Source organism: Pleurodeles waltl, chromosome 2_1, assembly GCF_031143425.1.
Source record: "Pleurodeles waltl isolate 20211129_DDA chromosome 2_1, aPleWal1.hap1.20221129, whole genome shotgun sequence".
NCBI lineage: Eukaryota > Metazoa > Chordata > Amphibia > Caudata > Salamandridae > Pleurodeles > Pleurodeles waltl.
Genome location: NC_090438.1, coordinates 415,465,779 through 415,491,351, shown reverse-complemented (window position 1 = coordinate 415,491,351; position 25,573 = coordinate 415,465,779). Strand labels below are relative to the sequence as shown.

General features: G+C 47.6%; 1 long non-coding RNA gene across 1 annotated transcript in view; it reads left to right on the top strand.

Annotated features, from left to right (window-relative positions):
- The first annotated feature begins 1,357 nt into the window (after positions 1-1,357).
- LOC138258892 (uncharacterized) overlaps positions 1,358-25,573 on the top strand; it is a 201,163-nt gene continuing 176,947 nt past the window's right edge. Inside the window, exon 1 of the long non-coding RNA XR_011198600.1 lies at positions 1,358-1,454. This is a non-coding gene — a long non-coding RNA (uncharacterized lncRNA). The remainder of the gene's footprint in view (positions 1,455-25,573) is intronic.

Sequence of the window (25,573 nt, the reverse complement as noted above, 5' to 3'; positions counted from 1 at the left end):
ATATATAGAAGATTAAGGCAGCCATTAATTGCAATACTTCCTTTGTCATCTATATGATATGATGCACATGTATTCGGACATTGTTTGAGATTGCGTTTTCTGTTGGAGGACCATTATTTACATGTTGTTCGCCACTCAATTCAAGGTTATATTTTGATTCCTATCATTTGTTGTCAGTAGATTACACGTGTGGTACTCGTATATACATTGGGAGTACGATTCGTCCTCTCAAAATGAGAAATAGAGAGCATGTAAGGGCGTTAAAGAATGGTGATACTAGATACCCTATAGTGGCACACATCATGGCCTGTGATTCGCGGGACAATCATAACATTTTGAATCTTTTGGGTTTGAACATGTTTCGAGAGACCCCTAGGGGTCAATAGGGAACTTACTCTGCGTAAGAAGGAAGCAACATGGATGATGAGACTAAAAGTGGTTGAATTAAGCCTTAATACTGATAGAGAGCTTGAATATATTTTGGGGGCATGAAAGTTTGGACATTATTTAATATGTGCATCATTCGCAATGTCTGTAATGCATAGGCTTTGCTATTGTTTTTACTAATTTATTGTCAACGTAGAAACTTAATTTTATTATTGTTTCATTATAACATCAATTGCAATTGTTTCACATAGACTTAAGTGTGGCATTCTGTGTATAAACAATTGTTTTTTGGTGGTGACTGCCAATTTGGGTTTCTGTTTATAACCAATATGTGAGGATTTCTCATCAAAGTGCACTAGAAATAGTTAATATCAGGAATTTGTTTGGTATTTAGATATATAATAATACCCTTTCTTTTGGGGTTATATTTATTTTATTTTATTTTTCTTAACTTTCTTTGTGGTTGCAATTCATTTATTGTTATTGATGACACAATTTGTAGATTTCCTATATTGATTGTAGTTCATAATATTGAGATATTAGTGTTTTTCTTCGAGGTTGCAGTTAGATTTATTGTTATTTGCTTTAATACTTGAGGGTTAGTAATTGGTACCCGCTTCAACATTTTGGTAAAATGGGATGATCGCTGGCTTACAGATAGCTCGAGTTTTGCATTTTGTTTGGTGTATTTAGTATGGTTTGGAATACTAAGGTGCCCGTTGGATTTAGGTGATTTATAGGTTGTAGGTTGCGATCTGTTTTTCAATTATAAACGTCGTATTTGGTTATTGTTGTGCAACTTATTTAGGAATTTTCTTCTCCATGTGAGGGAAACGCACAGTTTTGTTACTTAGGTGCCTATCATTTACTTAAGAAGGGTGGAATATAGTTTGCTTTTTGTTTCTTTACTTTGAACCCGTTGTAGTCCGTTATTGTTGTCAGTTATTCTATTTAAGTATTTCCGTCTTTACGTGACGGTAGCGCAAAGCTGGTTTAGGCACTCCAACATTATTGTCACATTAGCGTACTGCGGTCTGTTTGAAATCAAGATATTTCTTCATAACCAGGTAAGTGTGTCACGGGGTTTTAGTTACCGGATGATTGACTATATACTAGATTACCAAATTTGATGTTGTATCTTGTTCATGCCCACAGTTTTGGACTCCTCTTGGATTCGGACATTGTTTGATATTGCTTTTTCTGTTGGAGGACCATTATTTACATGTTGTTCGCCACTCAATTCAAGGTTATATTTTGATTCCTACCATTTGTTGTCAGTAGATTACACGTGTGGTTTGAAGTCGGATCAACACAGTGACATGTTATTACGTTTTTTGGTATGATATTATAGAATGTTGGACAAGGTGATTTGTCATTAGAACTTTTGCATATGGTTACACAGGGTTTCTTGCACTGGAGTTGATATGATACAATTACGATTGCTCATGTTATTGCGGCGTTCTGTAGAAATGGCTCATTTCATTGGGATTTTTCACAGATTGGTGTCTAGGTCCCCTTTTTTATTTACTTGTGGCATGCTGTCCTGTTTTCACTCTGCTGATTCTGGCAATTCACTGTCTTTCAATTTCATGGGCTCAGTTTTAAGGAGGCATGGTGGTATATATTCTGTATATAACAAATCCTCATATTTGTTTCAAGTGCTCTGTTCTGATTAAATTTCAGCCCTGAAGAAGTCGTTTGGGTCAATTCCCAAACACAAAACACATGTTGGCTGTGTATCTAATTAATCATATCGACGGTTGTACATCTAATAACCTTAACAACGGAGTACTGGAAATGCATTGAGTTGTTCATCTATATACACACTACAGAGGAAATTGTATTGCCTAGTGGAATCGGAACTATCCATTAATAATTTTTAAAGGACTGGATATTATTAATGGACTGTATTTGTGATGATTTTTGGATCTACGGTAGTGTTACCCATGAGATTACATTTAGACGGCTATATGTGATTTATTTATAGGTGATTATTAATGAGTACATCACAATTGTTTTTGTATGTGTTTACTTCGTAAACCAGTTGGGGGGTTCCCCTGTAAGTGCACCATTTTTACACAAAATATTATGCACTATCCTTGAGCGCCATTTTTCCCCCATTTTGCACCATATTTCTAATTAGTCCTCAGGTCATAGACCATGCCTTCATCTCCTTCAGTTGCAAGGTGGACTCAGAGGGTAAACTAGTGATCCCTGAGGGTGGGAGTCATCACTTCCACCAGGTGGGAGTGAATGAGGTCCCAGTCGCTGCTCTGAGAGACACAGGGGTTAGTCTTACCATGATGGTGGAGAAACTAGTTTCACTAGAGCAGTACACCAGCCAGGTGTGTAGAGTGACTCCAGCCATTGGGGAGGATTTTTTCCGCCCCATGTCCTAGTTGTCCCTAGAGTAGGTGGGGTGGGGAGGTGACCCTGAGGCGGGTCATAGTTAGTCCCCAGCTGCCCATTGACTGCATTCTGGGGAATTAGTTACCCCTAGTGTCAGAAGAACTGAGAGGGTTGACCCCTAAGGGCACCCTGACAGTTCAGCTGTTTGCAGTACCACTCCCCAGAGGAGGGAATATGAGCCCAGATGTGGAGGCACGGTGAGGACAGACTCACCCTTGTCCCCTGTTCAGCCTCAGGGTGCAGATGCTGGGCTGTGAGATCAGTATCAGGGACCCACCACTGAACTGGTGAGAATAGAGAAGGGGTGCAAGACCCTTGGGGCTACTGACCCCCATTCTGAGATGCCTCAGGAGCCCCCTGGGAACTCCCCACCAGCCCCCTCACTGAAGGAAAAGCTCTTCCAAAGGCTAAACTCAGGGTCTCCACTTAGTAGTGGATGGTCTGGGGCCTAGCTCTTGACACTGACAGCTGTCAGTGGCATCTGCTGGTTTCTGTCCTTGTGGACAGAGTTTTCCCTGGGTTGGGGACAGAAATCAGACCCAAGGAATGGAACGGGCCACATAATTTTGTTGGCCATGGTAGTACTGTCTGCATACTGGGATGTATCTGTGAACAAATTAAAATTAGGAGCTTCACAGATGGGGTCCTCAGGTAATGAGAAGGGTTCTCCATGGGTTCAGTGGCCCCAGAGAGAATAGACAGAGTAGCCTCACTGAGTCCGAAAGGCGTAGACCTGGCAAGTGACCCTGCAGTAGTGGTCCATTGGCCATGTTCTCTTGCCTTAAGCAGAGACGTCCATCAGAGTGTTGATTAGTCTACCCTTGTTTTAGGCTGGAAGGGGTATATGTTGGAAGTCGCATTTCTGCAGGGTCACCCCCAAACTTTTTGCCTTCCTCCTTCTCTTTTTCTGTCCTCATTTTTACTGGCTTTAGGACTCTGCTAATCAGTGCTAAAGTGCATGTGCTTGGGGCCTGTAAATTAAATTCTACTAGCTGGCTGCAGCACTGGTTTTGCCACCTGTAGGAGGCTGGCCTGGCTTATATTGGGTACCTAGTGGTACTTACACCTTGTGCCAGGTCCAGTTATCCCTTATTAGTAGATTAGAGGTGTTCTAGCAGCTTAGGCTGATAGAGGTAGCTATAGTAGAGCAGCTTAGGCTGAACTAGGAGACATGCAAAGCTCCTACCATACCACTTATATCATATAGCACTATATCATAAGAAAACACAATACTCAGAGTTACTAAAAATAAAGGTACTTTATTTTAGTGACAATATGCCAAAAGTATCTCAGAGGATATAGGGGGTCATTCTAACTCTGGCGGGCGGCGGAAGCCGCCCGCCAGAGTTCCCCCGACAGAACACCGCTCCGCGGTCTGAAGACCGCCGCAGTGATTCTGTGTTTCCCGCTGGGCTGGCGGGCGACCGCCAGAAGGCCACCCGCCAGCCCAGCGGGAAACCCCTTCCCACGAGGAAGCCGGCTCCGAATGGAGCCGGCGGAGTGGGAAGGTGCGACGGGTGCAGTTGCACCCGTCGCAAATTTCAGTGTCTGCTGAGCAGACACTGAAATTCTTTGTGGGGCCCTCTTACGAGGGCTCCTTCAGTGCCCATGCCATTGGCATGGGCCCAGGGGCCCCACGACACCCCTCACCGCCATCCTGTTCCTGGCAGTCGAAACCGCCAGGAACAGGATGGCGGTGAGGGGGTCGGAATCCCCATGGCGGCGCAGCAAGTCGGCGGTAGAATGCCCGGCTGGACAAAGGAAAGGGGAGTGACCACTCCCCTGACCTGCACCTCCCCTGGGAGGTGCCCAGAGCTCCTCCAGTGTGCTCCAGACCTCTGCCATTGGGGAAACAGAGGTGCTGCTGCACACTGGACTGCTCTGAGTGGCCAGGGCCAGCAGGTGACGTCAGAGACTCCTTCTGATAGGCTCCTTCAGGTGTTGCTAGCCTATCCTCTCTCTTAGGTAGCCAAACCTCCTTTTCTGGCTATTTAGGGTCTCTGCTTTGGGGAATTCCTTAGATAACGAATGCAAGAGCTCATCAGAGTTCCTCTGCATCTCTCTCTTCACCTTCTGCCAAGGAATCGACTGCTGACCGCGCTGGAAGCCTGCAAAACTGCAACAAAGTAGCAAAGACGACTACTGCGAACTATTAACGCTGATCCTGCCGCCTTCTCAACTGTTTTCCTGGTGGTGCATGCTGTGGGGGTAGTCTGCCTCCTCTCTGCACTAGAAGCTCCAAAGAAATCTCCCGTGGGCCGACGGAATCTTCCCCCTGCAACCGCAGGCACCAAAGAACTGCATCACCGGTCCTCTGGGTCTCCTCTCAGCACGATGAGCGAGGTCCCTTGAACTCAGCAACTCTGTCCAAGTGACTCCCACAGTCCAGTGACTCTTCAGTCCAAGTTTGGTGGAGGTAAGTCCTTGCCTCCCCACGCCAGACTGCATTGCTGGGAACCGCGTGTTTTGCAGCTACTCCGGCTCCTGTGCACTCACCGAGGATTTCCTTTGTGCACAGCCAAGCCTGGGTCCCCGGCACTCTAACCTGCATTGCACAACCTCCTGAGTTGTCCTCCGGCTTTGTGAGACCCTCTTGTGCCACTTCGGGTGAGCTCCGGTTCACTCCACTTCGTAGTGCCTGTTCCGGCACTTCTGCAGGTGCTGCTTGCTTCTGAGTGGGCTCCTTCTCTTGCAGGGCGCCCCCTCTGTCTCCTCATGCAATTGGCGACATCCTGGTCCCTCCTGGGCCACAGCAGCATCCAAAAACCCTAACCGCGACCCTTGCAGCTAGCAAGGCTTGTTCGCGGTATTTCTGCACGGAAACACTTCTGCACAACTCTTCACGACGTGGGACATCCATCTTCCAAAGGGGAAGTTTCTAGCCCTTGTTGTTCCTGCAGAATCCTCTGCTTCTACCATCCGGTGGCAGCTTCTTTGCACCCACAGCTGGCATTTCCTGGGCATCTGCCCACTCCCGACTTGATCGTGACTCTTGGACTTGGTCCCCTTGTTCCACATGTACTCTCGTCAGGAAATCCATCATTGTTGCATTGCTGGTGTTGCTGTTTCTGGCAGAATTCCCCTATCACGACTTCTGTGCTCTCTGGGGAACTTAGGTGCACTTTGCACCCACTTTTCAGGGTCTTGGGGTGGGCTATTTTTCTAACCCTCACTGTTTTCTTACAGTCCCAGCGACCCTCTACAAGGTCACATAGGTTTGGGGTCCATTTGTGGTTTGCATTCCACTTCTAGAGTATATGGTTTGTGTTGCCCCTATCCCTATGTGCCCCCATTGCATTCTATTGTGACTATACATTGTTTGCACTGTTTTCTATTGCTATTACTGCATATTTTGGTATTGTGTACATATAGCTTGTGTATATTTGCTATCCTCATACTGAGGGTACTCACTGAGATACTTTTGGCATATTGTCATAAAAATAAAGTACCTTTATTTTTAGTATATCTGTGTATTGTGTTTTCTTATGATATTGTGCATATGGCACTAGTGGTACTGTAGGAGCTTCACTCGTCTCCTAGTTCAGCCTAAGCTGCTCTGCTAAGCTACCTTTTCTATCAGCCTAACGTGCTAGACACCACCCTACACTAATAAGGGATACCTGGGCCAGGTGCAAGGTGTAAGTACCCCTTGGTACTCACTACAAGCCAGTCCAGCCTCCTACACCAGGGTGCCCTCACACTAAGTAACTTTGCACCTAACCTTCACTAAGTGAGGGTTAGACATATAGGTGACGTATAAGTTACTTAAGTGCAGTGTAAAATGGCTGTGAAATAACGTGAACATGATTTCCCTCAGGCTTCAGTGGCAGTCCTGTGTAAGAATTGTCTGAGCTCCCTATGGGTGGCAAAATAAATGCTGCAGCCCATAGGGATCTCCTGGAACCCCAATACCCTGGGTACCTAGGTACCATATACTAGGGAATTATAAGGGTGTTCCAGTGTGGCAATCAGAATTGGTAAAATTAGTCACTAGCCTGCAGTGACAATTTGGAAAGCAGAGAGGGCATAAACACTGAGGTTCTGGTTAACAGAGCCTCAGTGATACAGTTAGGCACCACACAGGGAACACGTATAGGGCACACTTTATGAGCACTGGGGTCCTGGCTACCAGGATCCCAGTGGCACAGGCAAAAACAACCATACATACAGTAAAAATGGGGTTAACGTGCCAGGCAAGATGGTACTTTCCTACCCCACCCACATAAGTAGCCCCCTAACCATGTCTCAGGGTTGCCTCTGCAGTGTCTGTGTGTTCAGTTTCACTGCCACTTCGACTTGGCATTTAAAAGTACTTGCCAAGACTTAAACTCCCCTTTTTCTACATATAAGTGTTATGATGTGATGAATGTTATAGACGTATAATGTCTATGCAGTGACACCGTACAGGGGGATTGTTAGAATGTAGTGACATCAGATGGAATGTGGGAGAGTGTGACTCTGCAGTCGTTAGAGGAGCACACAAGATCGTCCTGATGCTCCTCACTGTGCTGGGGAAAGCTTGACAATAAACTACACTGCATCACAACTGGACTCAAACTAATTACTACAGAATGTGGCGACGAGGATGGCATCTTACCCTTATTTGCCCCATACCATGGGAGAGCAAAATGTGATGTTAGGAACAGTCAAAATTGGGTGTTGGAAGAGGTGATTGGCGAGGACCAAGGAGTTAATTTAAACAGATGCAATAAGGTTGGTAATGGTGTTATTTTGGATGCTAATCCTGTACCATCACCAAAGGAAATTGATATTTGTGGAGCCAGTAAAAGAGAAACAAGGAGAGACTAGAGATTATGGCCTTCATTACAAACCTGGCGGTTGGTGTAAAAGTGGCGGTAATACCGCCAACAGGCCGGCGATAATTACTGCTAAATTATGACCATAGCGGAAAGATCTCTGATAGAAAGCCAATTTACTACACTGACCGCCAGGGTGGAAACAACATGCACCACAGCTGTAGCCGCCTACAGCCAGTCAAAGACAAAGTACCGCCCACCTTATTTTGACAAGACCATCCGCCACCTTTTCCAGGGCGGTAGGAACAACATCAAAAGCCTGGAGGAAACAGACCGCAGAAGGGAAGGACTCACCATTAGAGACACAGGGAACAATCACGCTGCCATGGAGCCCGAGCTGCATGTCTTCTCGGTGCTGCTCCACCATGAACACCAATGACGGCGAAGACGACGACGGTGAGAACAAGAGCCTAGCACACAAGGGAGGGGGGATGAAAAAGATTGTAGGAAAGTATCATTTTTCTTGCCATGTTAACCCCATTTTTACCTGTATGTCAGTATGTTTTTGCCTGTCTTACTGGGATCCTGCTGGTGAGGACCCCAGTGCTCATAGTTTATAGCCTAATGTGTGTGTTGTGTATAGAGTTTGACTGTGTCACTGAGGCTCTGCTAACCAGAACCTCAGTGCTTATGCTCTCTCTGCTTTTAAATTTGTCACTATAGGTTAGTGACTTTAATTACAAATTTCATTTGGCACACTGGACCCCCTTTATAAGTCCCTAGTACATGGTACCTTGGTACCCAGGGCATTGGGGTTCCAGGAGATCCTTATGGGCTGCAGCATTTCTTTTGTCACCCATAAGGAGCTCAGACAAACCCTTCCACAGGCCTGCCATTGCAGCCTGCATGAAATAGTGTGCACACTATTTCACAGCCATTTTCACTGCACTTAAGTAACTTATAAGTCACCTATATGTCTAACCTTCACTTGCTGAAGATTAGGTGCAAAGTTACTAAGTGTGAGGGCACCCAACATAGTTCAGGGCCAATTCCCGGGACTTTGTGAGTGTGAGGGCGAATTACACATGTGCACTACATATAGGTCAATCGCTATATATAGATTCACAATGGTAACTTCAAATATGGCCATGTAAGGAGTTTAAGATCATGGAATTGTCCCCCCATTCCAAATTTGGTATTGGGGAGCCAATTCTATGCATCCTGGGGGCTCCACTATGGGTCCCCAGCATTGCCAAACCAGCTCTCTGAGGCTTGCAATGCAGCTACAGCTGCTGCATCCTCACAGACAGGGTTCTGCCCTCCTGGAGTCTGAGCAGCTCAGTCCCAGGAAGGCAGCACAAAGCATTTCCTTTGGGAGCAGGGTGTTACACCCTCTCCCTTTCGAAATACGTGTTACAGGCTGGGGAGGGGTATCCTTCCCCAGCCTCTGGAAATGCTTTGAAGTGTACAGATGGTGTCACCTTGCATAAGCCAGACTACACCGGTTCAAGGACCCCCCAGTCCCTGCTCTGGCATGAAACTGGACAAAGGAAAGGGGAGTGACCACTCCCCTGTCCATCACCACCCCAGGGGTGGTGCCCAGAGCTCGTCCAGTGTGACCAAGACTTGAGCCAACTTGCTTTGCAAGGTGTGGGAACACTCTGAAGGCCTCTAAGTGGCCAGTGCCAGCAGGTGACGTCAGAGACCACTCCTGATGGGTCTATACCTGATAAGGGAGCCAATTCCTATCTCAGGGATATTTTGGGTCTCTCCTGTGGGTTTCTCTTCAGATTCTGCTTGCAAGTTTCCATGAGGAATCCTCTGCAACTACTACTTCATCCTCCGACCTCGGATCAACTACAGACTGCTCCAGGAACCGCTTTAACAACAACAAAGTATCCAGAAGGGCCACTTTTTTCTCTGCAACTTCAGCTCCAGCTGGCAACTGCAACAGTTTCCATGGTGTGCATGCTCTGGGGACTCCCTGTCTTTACCCTGCACCAGAAGAACCGAAGAAATCTCCCGTGGAGTGATGGAGTCACTTCACTGCTAAAGCAGGCTCCTTCGAAGTTGACGAGCGGTTCTCTCTGACTCCTCTCCTGGTGATGAGAGTGCTCCTTGGAACACAGTGTGTGGACCCCATCGACACAGACTGTCCTGAGATCCTGCTGTCCCAATTTCGAGGAGGTAGGACCTTGCCTTCCCCAAGAACGACAGTACCCCTGTGCACCACATCATCTTCACCTCTTGAGGCCTCTGTGCACGCTTTGCAAAATTCCTTCATGCACAGCCTGGACCTGGTCCCCAGCACTCTTTCTCGTGATGCTCTACTTGATGAGTTGTTCTCAGGTAGCGTGGGACCTTCCTTTGTAGTGCTGCACCAACCACATTTTGCAGCTCCTTTGTCCCTGTGTCCTGGGACTCCTGTGGGTGCTATTTGGTGTTCTGAGTGCTCTCTAAAGTGCTGAGACCCCCCTCTTCCTCCTCACACAGACTTGAGGTCACCAGGTCCCTCCTGGGTCCATCCAGCGTCATTTTGACACAAAATGCGACTTTGCCGGAACCAAGGCTTGTTGGAGATTTCCAGCACCAAACCTCTTCTGCATCCAACTTCTCTTCATGGGACATCCAGTCCATCATGCAGGAACCCACTGACATCTTCCTTGGGTGAATTTACGCAGTCTTTGTCCAGGCAGGGACTCTTCTTTTGAACCCTCTTCTAGGTTGGCAGGGGCTCCTGTCCTTCCTAGAACTTCTTTTGACTTCTGGACTTGGTCTCCTTCCTTTGCAGGACTTCAGGTCCAGGACTTCACCATTTGTTGTTTGCAGTCTTGCTTGGTTCTTGCAGTAACTCTAATCATGACTTGTAGTGTGTCCCAGGGAAATTTGCAGTATTTTACGCCTGCTTTTCTGGGCTCTCGGTTGGGGTAATTTACTTACCTTACTGTATTCTTACTCTCCCAGCTATTCTCTACACACTCTACCTGTCTAGGGGGAATTTGTGGTTCGCATTCAACTTTCTTAGTATATGGTTTGTGTTGCTCCAGACCTATTTTCTCCCATTGCATTCTATAACATTTCCTATTGTTTGAACTATCCTTTGTCTAATTACTTACCTTATTTTGATGTCTAGTGTATATATTGTGTATAATACTTACCTCCAGAAGGAGTATTGCCTGTAAGATATTTTTGGTACTGTTACCCAAATAAACTACCTTTATATTTAGTAACACTGATTATCGTCTTCACTTGTGTATAAATACTGTGTAACTATAAGTGGTATTGTAGGAGCTTTGCATGTCTCCTAGTTCAGCCTAAGCTGCTAGAACACTACAACATTTCCCTAATAATGGATAACTGTACCTGGTGTAAGGTGTATGTACCCAAGGTGCCCACTGCAAACCAGGCCAGCTTCCTACAGAGAGTGACACACACGCCCTACAACCCCCCCAGCACCATACACACAATGAGCTGCATTACTAGAACATATTTACTCTGTACCTCAGATGAATAATGCAAGGACAAAACTAATTTGAAAAAGTGAATGTAATGAGAGCAACACATCAAGATAAATAAGTGAGGCAAGATAATAGATATTTACATATGTACATAAAAAGGGACACAGCCCAGTCCACAATGTACTTAGTCCACATGGCCACAGGCCAAACTCTAAGGCCACACATGGCACCTGCCTCAACACGGAAAGAACACTGCAGGGGCATCATTTGGGGAATAGACAGGCACCTCGGGGGATAGAGGATGGGGGCAGCACAGCTGGCAGATGGAACAAGACCACTGGTACTGGAGGGGGCAACATGCCATGTGCTGGTCCTGGGGAGTGCAAGACCACAGTCTCTCAAGTGGGTGACTTGCCCACATGCTCTGGAGGGGGCAACATGCTCTGTGCTTGGTCCTGGGGAGTGCAAGGCCACAGTCTCTCAAGTGGGTGACTTGCCCACATGCTCTGGAGGGGACAGCATGCCCTGTGCTTGGTCTTTGGGAGTGAATGCCAGTGTCTCAAGTGGGTGACTTGCCACATGCTCTGGAGGGGTCAACATGCCCTTTACTTCATCCTGCGGAGTGATAGGCCACAGTTTCTCAAGTGGGTGACTTGCCCACATGCTCTGCAGGGGGCAACATGCCCTGTGATTCGTCCTGGGGAGCACAAGGCCACAGTCTCTCAAGTGGGTGACTTGACCACATCCTCTGGAGGGGGCAACATGCCCTGTGATTCGTCCTGGGGAGCACAAGGCCACAGTCTCTCAAGTGGGTGACTTGACCACATCCTCTGGAGGGGGCAACATGCCCTGTGCTTGGTCCTGGGGAGTGACAGGCCACAGTCTCTCGGGTGGGTGTCTTACCCACTGGTTTTGGAGGGGGCATCGTGCCCTGTGCTCTTGATCCTGGGGAGTCTGGGGTATGTGGGTATCTTACCCACTGGTTCTGGAGGGGGCATTGTGTCCTGTGCTCTTGATCCTCAGGAGTCTGTGGCAGGTGGGAGTCTTACCCACTGGTTCTGGAGGGGTCATCCTGCCCTGTGCTGTTGCTCCTGGGGAGTGAAAGGTCTCTCAGGTGGGTGTCATACCCACTGGATTTGCACGAGGCAGGTTGCACAGCAGCCCGTGGATGCAGGAATACATACCGTCCACCGGCTGTGACGGCTGATCACTGGAGGTGGTGGTGGTGGTGCTGGTGGGGGAGGCTCCTGCCCATCCCCTGCAACCTTGGATGCCTGCTCACTGGTGGTGGTAGTACTGCTGCTGGTAGGGGGAGGCTCCTGCCCATCCTCTGTAACCTCGGACGGCTGCTCACTGGTTGTGGTGGTGCTGCTGGGAGGGAGGGTCCTGCCCATTCCCTGCAACCTTGGACAGCTGCTCACTGTTTGTGGTGGTGGTGCTGCTGCTGCTGGTGGGGGGACACTCATGCCCATCCCCTGCAACCTTGGACAGCTGCTCACTGTTTGTGGTGGTGGTGCTGCTGCTGCTGCTGCTGCTGCTGCTGGGGGGACACTCCTGCCCATCCCCTGCAACCTCGGACAGCTGCTTACTGGTGGTGGTGGTGCTGCTGGGGGGGAGGCTCCTGCCCATCCCCTGCAACCTCGGATGGCTGCTCACTGGTGGTGGGGGTGCTGCTGCTAAGGGGGGGGCTCCTGCCCTTCCTCTGCAACTGGGATAGCTGCACAACCATGGTTTGTGGTGGGGGCTCCATCACAGGTCCTGTCCCTTGCTGATGCTGGCTCCTTGGTCTTCCTGGCAGGAGCTGGGGCAGGCTCCTTAGTCTTCATGGCAGCAACTGGGGCAGCTCCTTAGTCTTCCTAGCAGCAGCTTGTGCAGGCTCCTTGCCCTTTCCGGCAGCTGGGGCAGCCTCCTCTCCCTGGAGGCTGCCTGGTGCAGGCTCCTTCACCCTCAGGACATGTGCCCTGGATCCTTTTTCCCCCATGAGTGGGTGTGGTAACGACTGGGCCCGTGGACCGGGTGGCTGAGGTGCTTGGCTGGGTTCTTCCCGCACTGGCCAGATGTGCAGGATGGGGAGGAGGGAAGAGGGAAGAGGTCAGTGGTGGATAGGAACAGTTTTTTAGGTACATTGGGGTGGGAAGAGGGAGAAGGTTTGGGAGTGGAGGAAGAGGGAGTGGTTGTAGTAGGTGTCTGCTGATTTTGGGTGCAGATGCATGGGCTGGATGCTGTTGTGAGGTGGATGGCTTTTGGGTGTCTGAGTGCTTGCGTTTGTGTACCTTGGGGGGGCAGACACAGTGAGAGAGAACACAGGGGACGTGTGCATGGCTGTTGTGTAAGTCTCTGCCAGTGAGGTGTGTGTTCTGCTTGGTATGGTGGTGATGCTGGTTGTGTATGATGGTGTAGTGCATGCAGGTGTGAGTGTAGACAGAACTGGGAGGGAGGTGGATGAGGAGGAGGAGGAGGGGGAGACAGTGGGAATAGTGGATGTTGGTGTGTCTGCATCTGGATGGTGTTTGTGTGAGTGCCTGTGGGATGAAGTGTGATGATTGTGTTTCCCTGTACCACTCTTGTGTGTTGTCTTGGGTGAATGCTCATCTGCCTGTGTGCTTGTGATAGGTTGGGGTTGAGGAGAATGGGTTTGGGAAGAGGAAGTTGGAGGGGGGAGAGTGGAAACAGGGACAATGGCTGGCATTAGAGAGGAGACCAGACCCTGGATCAATCTCTGTTGGGCCGCCAAGCTAGTGTGAATGCCCTCCAGGAATGCATTAGTCCAGTGGTTCCCAAACTGTGCGCCGTCAAAACTAGCCAGGGGCGCCGCACACAGTCTGGAAACCACTCGGAGGTGCTTTGAATCGGTAGCTTTTCCTCGTGGTATTGGAAAAAAACACCCTGCATTAATTATTCTGACCAGCGGAGGGTGTCAAAGTACCATTAATAATATCCCTATAACAAAAATAGTTTCCAATAAATGGTTTTCAGCAACGTGAAGGAGAGAATAAAGAAGACAAACGGTAAATAGTGTAGGTACAGGTACAGGCTGGGATTACGTTCCCCCACCCGCCAAAAAAAGTAACATAACGGGGAGCCGTGGCCAACACAGCTAATAGGTCAAAGGAGCCGGGGATCAAAAAAGTTTGGGAACCACTGCATTAGTCTGTTGCATTTGGGCTGCCAGCCCCTGGATGGCATTCACAATGGTTGACTGCCCTATGGAGATGGATCTCAGGAGGTGAATAGCTTCCTCACTCAGGACAGTAGGGCTCACTGGGCAGGGCCTGAGGTGCCTGGGGCAAAGGAGATGCCCACCCTCCTGGATGAGTGGGCACGGGAAAATCGATGAGAGGCTGCTGGGAGGGTGGTGCTGGTACGGTGGATGGGGGCTGTACCTGTAGCTGGGGTGGTTACAGAGGTGTCCGCCACCATCAGGGAGCTTCCATCAGAGGAGGTAACTGTGTCATAACTGTCCCCTCCAGTCTCTGCTGTGGTGCTCCCCTCGCCCTCCATCCCAGTGGTGTCAATGGACTCTGCCTCCTGGGTCTTGTGGGATGTAGCTCCCTCCGTCACGGGTGCCTCTGCTCCTCCACCAGATGATGCTAATGCACATAAGAAGAGGGTGACAAAACAATAAGGGGGGAAGAGGCAAAGGATACACTTGGTCAATGGCTGCACCAACACCACCGGTGGCGTACACAGCCCGTCACTCACAGGGATCGTGCCTACACACTATGCATTGCCCTACCAGTTATATTGCTAGCCACCAAGGCATGGGAAGGGGCACACACCGGCAAAGGCAGCATACCTGGGTCCCTCGCAGCCCTGACCAGTAGTGGATTCCTACGAGCTAGGTAGCAGGATTATCTCTTCATAATCCTAGCCACCAGGGGGCCTACGCTGCATTGTCAGGCCTAACCTAGGGGCACCCACTGACACACATCCACCACCTGGATACCACCCCACCAAGAGTAAGTAGTAATGATGGGCACTATACTCATCCCCTTGTGGCTGCTGTGATGCCCTCAAGCACCCATCCAGCTCTGGATAGGCCACCACCAATATGCAGGCCATCAGGGGGGTCAGGGTTCGATGGGCACCTCTGCCTCGTTGGGAAGCCATCCCCAGCTGGGCCTCTGCCATCTTCCGTGCCCAGCATCTCAGGTCATCCCACCATTTCCGACAGTGGGTGCTCCTCCTGCTGGAGACCCCAATGTTCCGCACGTCCTTGGTGATGGCATGCCATATACCCTTCTTTTGCTGGGCCCTGACCTGCAGAAGAATTATGCACAGGAAAATAGTATTAGTCAAACAGTCCTGCCTGTTACACTTATGGCCCACCATACCCCTTCACATCACCATTTGCACACACATGGCCCAGCACACAACCAATACACTGCCCAGAGGACATCCATCCACCCCCTTACACAAGGTCTTCACACACCACTCCATGCATTCATGCCACATGCATCGTGCCCACAGTGCACTCACCTGTTGGTCTGGAGGCCTGTACAGCAGTCTGTACTTGGGTAGGACCCCATCTACCACTCTCTTCAATTCTGCCAAAGTGAAGGCTGGGGCCCTTTCCCCAGTCACACGGGCCATGGTAGGTTCCAGACACTGGTCACAGCAGCACATGCAGTGTAGGTTCTCTTCTGTTGAAGATCAGGTAGCAAGTGAGGAATCAGATAGAAAATGGTGGTCATGTCCACTGTGGTGCATACTGTCACCGCCGGCGTAGATGACCATTGGCCACTGTAACTCATAGGGCCCAATTATAACCAATGAGGAGTTGCACGGCGGTTCCCGACAACCTCCTGCAATGGCGCACAACATCAGCGGAATTACCTCACTTCCACCTGTCCCTTCACCCAGGACAGGTGGACGCCATTTCAGGAGGGGAGCAGGCGCTGGATAATTGCTGCATCACTGGTTAAATTTGGACATAATGGACAATTCACACTGACCCATTACAAGTTAACAGCATGCAAAGTTCTGTTGTAGCCCCATTGTTCAGACTGTGACCGGCTCCTCACTCTTTTGCCCCAAAGATTTCCAGTACTGCGGATGAATAGGAGATGGAGACATAAGCCCATGCACAGTCCCCTGGTGGACTTGGCAGCAATGGAGGACAGGCACATCATACTCACCTATAGACTTGACAGGGTCCCAATCACAGAGCTGTGTGCCTGATTGGAGCCTGACCTGATATCTGCTATTCGTCACCCCACTGGGATCCCCTTCTTGTGCAACTTCTATCTGTGCTTCATTTCCAGGCAACTGGTTATTTCCAAGTGACAGTGGGCTTGGCAGCAGGAATGTCACAGCCAATGTTCTCAAACGTGCTGACCAGAGTGTTGTCTGCCCTGATTAAGCACAAGTGCAGCTACATTGTATTTTCCCAGGTTGAAGATATGGCCACAGTGAAGGCCGACTTCTGTGCAATGGAACATATCCCAAACATAATTGGGTCGATTGATGGAACACTTATTGCATTTGCCCCCCCCCATCAAAATGAACAGGTGTTCAGAAATCAGAAAAGTTTCCACTCTATGAATGCACAGATGGTGTGCTTGGCGGATCAGTACACCTCCCATGTCAATGCTAAGTATCCTGGGTCAGTGCATGATTCCTTTGTCCTGAGGAATAGCAGCATCCCAAATGTGAAAGGACAAATACAGAGGCACAGGGTGTGGATAATAGGTGAGCCCTGGTCCCCACCCAGTGTATGTGGGTGTATGGGTAAGGTGTGGGTCATATGGGAGAGTGTGTGGCTAACTGTTGTCCCTCAATATTGCAGGTGACTCTGGTTAACCTAACCTCTCATGGCTGCTGGCCCCTGAGAGGAATGCCAGGACAAGGGCAGAAGAATGTTATAATGAGGCACATGGGTGAACTGAAGGATTATAGAAAGGGCCTTTGGCCTCCTGAAGGCCAGGTTTAGGTGCCTCCAACTACTCACCCAAGAAGGTCTGCCAGATAATAGTGGTATGCTGCATGTTGTACAACCTTGCACTGAAACGCCATGCAACTTTTCTGCAGGAGGAGAAGGCTAGAGATGCCCATGTAGCAGCAGTTGACCCTGTGCACAGTGAGGATATGGAGGCAGAGGAAGAGGATGAGGACAACAGAACATCAGTCCTCAGACAATACTTCCAATGACACACAGGTAAAACAGTGTTACTTCACATTTCACTGAAATTTTTGGGATTTTCTGTGGCACTGGCATGCTGTTATTTCCCACTTCTATCCCACTACAGAGCCTTTGTTTAAATGGTTGGTGAGATTGTGGGACACTGGAGCAGATGGTACATATTTATCACCAACTGACCTTTTGAAAATAGGATCAGTAACTACACATGCCATGTTAGGGCAACGGTTACGAGGTGCACAGGGGCAACAAGCTTTCTCTCTAATGGGTTGGTTGATGGAAGGAGTGAAGCAATTGCACCCAACTGCTATAGATGTGGAAGAGAGTTGGGGGCCCTGGCACACAATTTCAGAGGCAAACGAACAACTGCGAGAAATGGGGATGCAGAACGCAGTGTATTCACTTAGGATTAATACTAAGATCATTATCAAGTCACATGAAAAAGGCACGCTTTCCAATGGGGACCTGAACGCAAGAGGTCTTTGAGGAAGCAAAGGATGCATTACAGAACTATTTTGCGTTAGGTCCCATCACAGAAGGAGACCCGTTTGAGCTGGAAATGATAGTACAGGATGATGTAATGATGTGGAGCCTATGGCAGAGACAGGGGAAAAAGAGGGTGCCACAAGGATTCTGGTCAAAGAAATTAACACCATCCATGAGCAATTACACCCCGTTAGAAAAAGAACTAGCAGGGGCATTTTGGGCATTAGTGGAAACAGAACGCATAACTGGTGACTGGCCGGTTACCTTAAGAACACGGGTCCCCTTACTAGGCTGGATAAGGAAGGAGGGGTTGACACTAAAGTAGGCAGGGCGCAGGAGTCTACCATCGTAAAGTGGGAATGTTATCTGCAGCAGAGGGCAAAGCCGGGGCCAGCAGGAGTGTTGAAGTTACAAGAAGATATGCTAGGAGCAGTGGAATGCAGGCAATGGCCCCCTCGCCAGAACCCTCTGAAATGGAATCCTCATCATTTAAAACAGCCCCACCTTTCGAACAACTCACTGAAGAAGAACAGCAAAATGCATGGTTCACAGATGGCACTGCCCGGTACCATCAAGGAAAAAAGCAATGGCAAACAGTTGCATTCCAGCCTGCTACTGAAACACTGTTGCTGCGAGGAGGAGATAATGGATCAAGCCAGCTTGCAGAACTGCAGGCGGTAGCAGCAGTGATCGAACAGGCCCCCATCGGAGAGAAACCTTTTGTGTACACTGACAGGGGGGCCACTTACCAAGGACTAGTAAGCTGGGCCCGACTTGACGCAAAGATGGATGGAAAATTAAAGGCACACCCATTTGGGTAGGCGAGCAGCTATGGGAAGAGATGTGGGAGAAAGGGCAAAAATGTCAAATCTATGTGGGACATGTGGATGCCCATTGCCCATCGGACACCTCACTTGCATCTCTATTCAACAATACCACAGATCAGATGGCCAAAACATGAACAGTGGTCATCAATGAGGAAGCTGAAGCTGCTTTAGCAAACTGGGCCCATGCAACATCCAGATATCTAGGAGAGAATGGTACTTATGCATGGGAACAGCAACAACAGATTCCGGTTACTAAAGAACAAGTGCAACAAGCAGTAAAGGAGTGCCCCACATGCAACCAGATTAGAGAAATGCCCCTGCAAAAGAAGCCTAGCGGCCATATCAGAAGAGGAACTGCAGCTGCTACAGTGTGGCAATTGGACTATATCGGGCTGCTACCAAAAGAAGGAGGAAAAGCTATGTATTGACCATGGTGGACACCTACTCTGGCCTTATGTTGGGTATGCCCTGTAAGTCTGCCGACCAGAAGTCCACTTTGCGAGGGTTAAACTACCTGATAAAACATTATGGGGTACCTGATGAGATCCAAACAGATAGGGGCACACACTTTTCAGGGAAAACAGTGCAGGACTGGGCGCAGGAACAGGGAATTCAGTGGATTTTGCAACTTAGTTATTATCCACAAGCTGCAGGCATGATTGAGAGATATAACGGATTGTTGAAAGAACAGCTAAAAAAGTTATCAGCACATCAGACTCTAAAAGGATGAAGTAGCAATTTAGACAAAGCCTTGTTCAAATTGAACAATAGACCATTGGGCAGCAGACTCCTTTCATTCGGATGACAGGGCATGATAAAGAAACCACCCATACAATCATTGTCTGGAAAACAAACTCTCAAGCTCGATTACCTTTGCAGGCTACTTCTGTCAACAGAGGACTAGATCTGTTTGCTCCAGAGGATGGAGAAATACCCATAGGACAGGTGAAAACTGTTCCCCTAGGAATAGGAGTATGAGTACCACCTGGAACATATGGTAGAATTGCCCCTCGATCCAGCCTAGCCATCAAAGGAGTGACGGTGCTAGGGGGAGTCATAGACCCAGAATATAGAGGAGAAGTTAAAGTAGTATTGTTGAACCAAGGAAATGCTGCTGTATCATATCAAGCACATGACAGACTTGCTCAATTGATTTGTGAACAAGTGTACACTCCCCACATTGAGGAAAGATCTGCTCCCCCCGATAACACCCAGAGAGGTGAGGGAGGATTTGGAAGCACAGGAAGAAAAGTATGGGTGCACTATCCAGGGAAAAAGCCAGAGGCAGGAAAGATATTGAGTCAAGGAGTGGGGAGTACGTATATTGTACTTTTAAAGAACTCTAATGTACCTGCGTTTGTACCTGCAGTGAGACTTACCCCACGGTCGTAAATGATGACATCTGAGTCAATGGCGTGGTTCCTGTTGGCGGTTATAATTACAACCAGAAGAGGTGTTTGGGTTCGACCGAATGTAGCAGAGAATGTTGTTACGGTCCTTCATGCCACTTGTGCACCTCAAGCCGCTAACGTAACTGATGACCAGGGAAATATTTCACTTTGCAACGTGAAGGTACCTGGAGGCAAGTGGATGGCTGACAAAGCTGTCACCTGGAAGGTAACTGGACAGCAAAGCCGACATGCCAACGGACTGAACGAGTTGCAGGGAACGCCAGCAACAGTACAGGCTTTGAATTATATGCTAAACATGATATGTAAATATTGTGATATCATTGTACCTTTTGCACCAGCACAGGCATATCCGTGCACACCCTATGATTGTTCTGACAAACAAAGTATTTTACCAGGACATATGGTGGTTGTTACGATGAACAATGGAACCCAAGGAGCTAGATATTCCAAACCGCCAGCATTCATGTTTTATGTAGCCGAAAGACGCATGGTTTGCAACTTAGGCAACGTTTCCTTAGTTCGCTGTATACAATAGGATGTAAGCAAGCTTTGCATGCAAGCATAATTAATCGTATTGTGGCACAGATAAATATTGCCAAGGGGATTGTCTCAAAGTATGATCCATTATGCGCACCATGGGCACCACAGTTATTGCCTTTGCCAAAGTTACGCATTAGAAGAGATCTAGGATCCTTGATAGCCGGGGCCACCAGAATCGGGGTAGGGGCCCTGAATTCTTTTGATATTGAAGACATTAGGAATAAGCTATCTTCTACAGGATATAGAACCGGAGAGGCCATAAAACTAATTTCTCAGTGGGGGCCCACACACTCACAAGAAGTATGGAAGGTCCTGTGTGGGTTGTATCGTGATTGGCAATGGCATAATTTCACTTATGAACAATTCGGAAAAAGCTTTGAAACACACAAACAGTGTCCAAAGGTATCCAGTGCATACTATGGCCAAGCATTGTTAATCAAAAGTATGCAGACTTCAAAGCGGAATGGGGACAGCTTCAGGGTGAATATTGGAGACAACAATTGCATTTGCCTGAAGAAATATGGGTAAAGCCCATACAGTTTCACTGTGAGGGAGTAATATGTTATGCTCATTTTAATATAGCAAGAAGTGATCTTCCTCCTGAAATATAGTGCCCCTTTATATTGCTCCCCGTAGTGATAGGTAAAGAATGGTGGATACCTCACACTGACATAAAGTGGATTGATCAAACAAATCACACTGTAGATCCCACTATATGTGCAGATTGGTCTAAGGGGTGGGTATGTACCCACACTGGACGGGTGTTAGATCCATGCCTTCCCCCAATACCAGGAGAATGTGAATGGTTACCTTATCCTATTAATGGCACAGACTTATATCAGATAGGGACAGAGAATATATGTTACGTTACTAATCATTCCTTACTTATTAACGGATTTGTACAAACCACTGGAGAGCAAGTAATGTTCATGTGCAACATTACAAGTATTATTTACATAAGCACTCACATCTTATACCGACCGACTAAGTTCACCACAACCACATTACAGACGCAAATGAAAGGGCAGTTGGAATGGAACATCCCGCTTGTTGTTAAGCTACCTAGACTAGAGGCAATCAGGCGCTACACACAAGTCACATTTGCTAAATTTGACATAGCAGGTAAATATACCAAGGATACCGCCATACAGATGACCATAGACGGCAAGTAGCTTATGCACACTGCTTCACGCATCCAGCAAGCAACTGAGCACCATTGGTATGACATCTTCTTAGGCTGGGCACCAGGAGCTATGAAGATGCTAAATATAGTGTTACATCTGTTAATTTGGTTATTGATTGTTTGTGTTACGCTAATGACTATACTATGTAGACTATATGTACGCACAAAACAGCTTTATACTAAGATGCAGGCGCTTAGAATAACGCTGACAAGTATTCGTAGCAACCTAGCTAGCGAAATGTTGTAATAAATTATTTTTATTTTGCATGCATCGTGCTCATCTAAGGGGTGGAGTGATCAGTATAGGGAAAGGTACGGAAGACATTGTGACGCGAAGGGTTAATTAGCTTGAACAGTGTAGATGAGTGTGATGCCTGCTGAAACCTGAACAACGTGGAAAAGTTCACGATGTTGTTTTCAAGCTTGTTTTCCAACATTCCATTAATAAAATTATTCGCAGCTGCATGTGTAAGAAACAGGATGAGTAGGAGAGAAAGACGGAGAATGAGAGTACAGGAAAAAGATGGAATGAAAACAGTGGCTAGGGAATGGCGGAGCAGCCAAGAGACATGCGCTGATAACATAGCTAGAAAATGCGAGAAAGGGATAGAATCCAAGCTTCAGGTTATATAAGCACTGAAGTGCGGGTGAGGGGATTGAAGCGCTGCCTCCCTGTTTTGCTGTTCAGAGACCGTGACGCTCGAGGGAGAGAGGTCCAAGCGGGTGGTAGAGGGCTTCCCAGCATTTCGTGGACTAAGTTAAGTTCCACCCAGGGATGAAAGGCCTTTGTTTCTCTGCTCTATTATTATGATTGATTATTATGCTTGCACTGTATTTATAATCTGAAGTATTCAGCTAGTTTAAATTTTGCTTCCTGAACATCGTAGTGTGAGCTTGCTGCAGCAATTGAAATACACATTTTTGTATGCAGTTAATCAAAGCTTGTATCTGTCTATGAACTCTTTGCTCATATATAAATAGATGATCTTTATTGCTATTCGTATTCTACTTCGTTGATATGCCAAATGCATACATTTACCTGAAATTCTAGTAAAGCTAAATTGTGTTCATAATTGGCGTGTGGTCCTTCATTGAGCGTCCTTATTGACTTATACCGAACAGATCAGGTGTCAATCAGTCACCTGGATAAGACACAAGTGAAGTATCAGTTTTATCTGGACTCCTCAGTGAACTCTAAGTGGCAGGAAATTTGTGACTGCTCAGTAACCCCACAATATTCCCACAGAGAAATATGCGGAAAACCTGAATTTTTAGCTAAATTTGAAGTTTCCAAGGGATTATGCTTAAGAAAACCTTGGGGATCCACAAAAGCAACAATTGCAAAGGATTCTGTGTCACAAAATGTGGCGTCCCTAGGTGCTGACTCAGCTAGAGTCCAAAATCTCGTGCGACCCACATTGGAGAAAAAGGGGTCAGTTTTCGGCTGAAAAATGTCATACGTCCATGTTGCATTTTGGCCCATTTTCTGTTGCAAGCAGTAGGTATACCCACACAATGAGGTCCAATTTTTATTGGGAGAACTTAGGAAATGCCAGGTGGAGGAAAGTTTGTGACTCCTACCACATTCCAGTACTTTCCATCACTGAAAAGTGCGAAACATGTGTTTTTTTATTAAAGTTTGAGGTTTGCAAAGGATTTTAGGTCAAAAAATGTATTGAGAGCCATACATACCAGCCCACTCTGGATACCCCTATGTGTCTAGTTTTCAAAAATGTACAGGATGGCTAGGTTTTCCTAAGTGCCAGCTGAACTAGGATCCAAAATCTCAAGCTACCCACATTGGAAAAAAAGGGGTCAGGGTACAAGTTTCATGATCCCGTGGGGTGATATAGCTGTGGTGATGGGACAAATAATGCCTTTGAAATGTGGGAAATGTTTTTTTTACGTTTCATGAGATCCACAGATCCACTTGGTTGGATCTGTGGAGCTCAGGATCTTTTTTTAAAAAGGACTAAGGCCCGTATTTATACTTTTTGACGCTAAACTGCGCTAACGCAGTTTAGCGGCAAAAAATTTTTCTACGGCTAACGCCATTCTGAAGCACCATGCGGGCGGCGTATTTATTGAATGGCGTTAGCCGGCGCTAGCAGACCGGCGCTGCCTGTGTGCTTGGAAAAAAACCACGTACACCAGGCAGCGCCGGCGTAGGGAAAAATGGCGTTAGGGCGTCTTAAAAATGGTGCAAGTCAGGTTGACGCAAAAAAATCGCCTCCACCCGATTTGCGCCATTTTTTACGACGCCCAGACGCCATTTACATGACTCCTGTCTTAGTAAAGACAGGAGTCATGCCCCCTTGCCCAATGGCCATGCCCAGGGGACTTATGTCCCCTGGGCATGGTCATTGGGCATTGAGGCATGTAGGGGGGCACAAATCAGGCCCCCCTATGCCAAAACAAAATAAAAAAAAAAAAAAAATTATACTTACCTGAATGTCCCTGGGATGGGTCCCTCCATCCTTGGGTGTCCTCCTGGGGTGGGCAAGGGTGGCAGGGGGGGGCCCTGGGGGCATGGGAGGACAGCTGTGGGCTCATTTTGAGCCCACAGGTCCCTTAACGCCTGCCCTGACCCAGGCGTTAAAAAGAGGCGCAAATGCGGGGTTTTTTGCCCTGCCCACTCCCGGGCGTGATTTTTGCCCTGGAGTATAAATACGACGCATTTGCGTCGCAGTCATTTTTTTAGACGGGAACGCCTACCTTGCATCTCATTAACGCAAGGAAGGCGTTCACGCAAAAAAATGACGCTCTTTCCTCATACTTTGGCGCTAGACGCGTCTAACGCCAAAGTATAAATATGGCGTTAGTTTTGCGCCGAATTTGCGTCGAAAAAAACGACGCAAAATTGGCGCAAACGGAGTATAAATATGCCCCTAAATTCCAATAGAGACACTCTGCATTCAGTATTGCACACTCTACATTCAGTATTACACACAGAGAGACACTCTCACACCCAGTGTGACATGCAGGAGGACACTGTCACACACAGTCTCATGCCTACAGAGCTGCTGTTACATCCAATGTCACATCTACACAGACAGTCTCACACTCACTCTCGTACTCAGAAAGACACTTTCACACCCATCCTTGTATCCAGGCAGACACTGTCACACTCCCTCTCACACCCAGACATAGACTTTCATGCTCAGTCTCAAACTAACATAGAGACTCTCATATGTAAAGTCAAACCCTCTGACACTCATCCTCACACCCAGACAGGTAGTCTCACACTGAGTTTGACATCCAGGCAGACACTGTGATGGCCGCTCAAACACCTACAGAGATGTGTTACAGCTACTACCACATGTACACACACTCTCACACTCAGAGAGCTACTCTCACATCCACTCCAATCCAGGTAGACACTGTCACACTCACTCTCACACTCAGACACTCTTGCGCTCAGTCTCACACTAACATACAGACTCTCACATGTTGTGTCCAACCCAGAGACACACTCTGACACTCAACCTCAGAGCCAGACAACTACTCTCGAAACTCAGTTTGACATCCAGACAGACACTGTTACAAGCACTCTCACACCTACACAGACAGCCTCACACTTACTCTCACACTCAGAGAGACACTCTCACACCCACCATTGCATCCAAAAAAATGTATTTTTTTCCTTTTATGAGATCCACTGAGCCATTTGAATTTTTTTTTTAAAGATTTGAAAAAAGAAGTATACAAATAGAAAAATATATGTATTTGGGTAATAGATTAGCTCTGAAAAAAGCCTTTGTGTTTACGATGTGGAGGTGATTAATATGCATGATAGAAAGGACAGTCTCTGAAGTTATGCGGGAAAAGTTTGTTGCCTTTCTCTGTTAGGTGAATGATGTCATTTCTGTGTACACCCTCCATATCAAATTGTGATTTTTTTTTATTTTTTATTTTTAATTTTTTTTGTCCTCATATTCATCCCCCGTGCTTTGGTTAAGTAAAAAAAGGCAATGA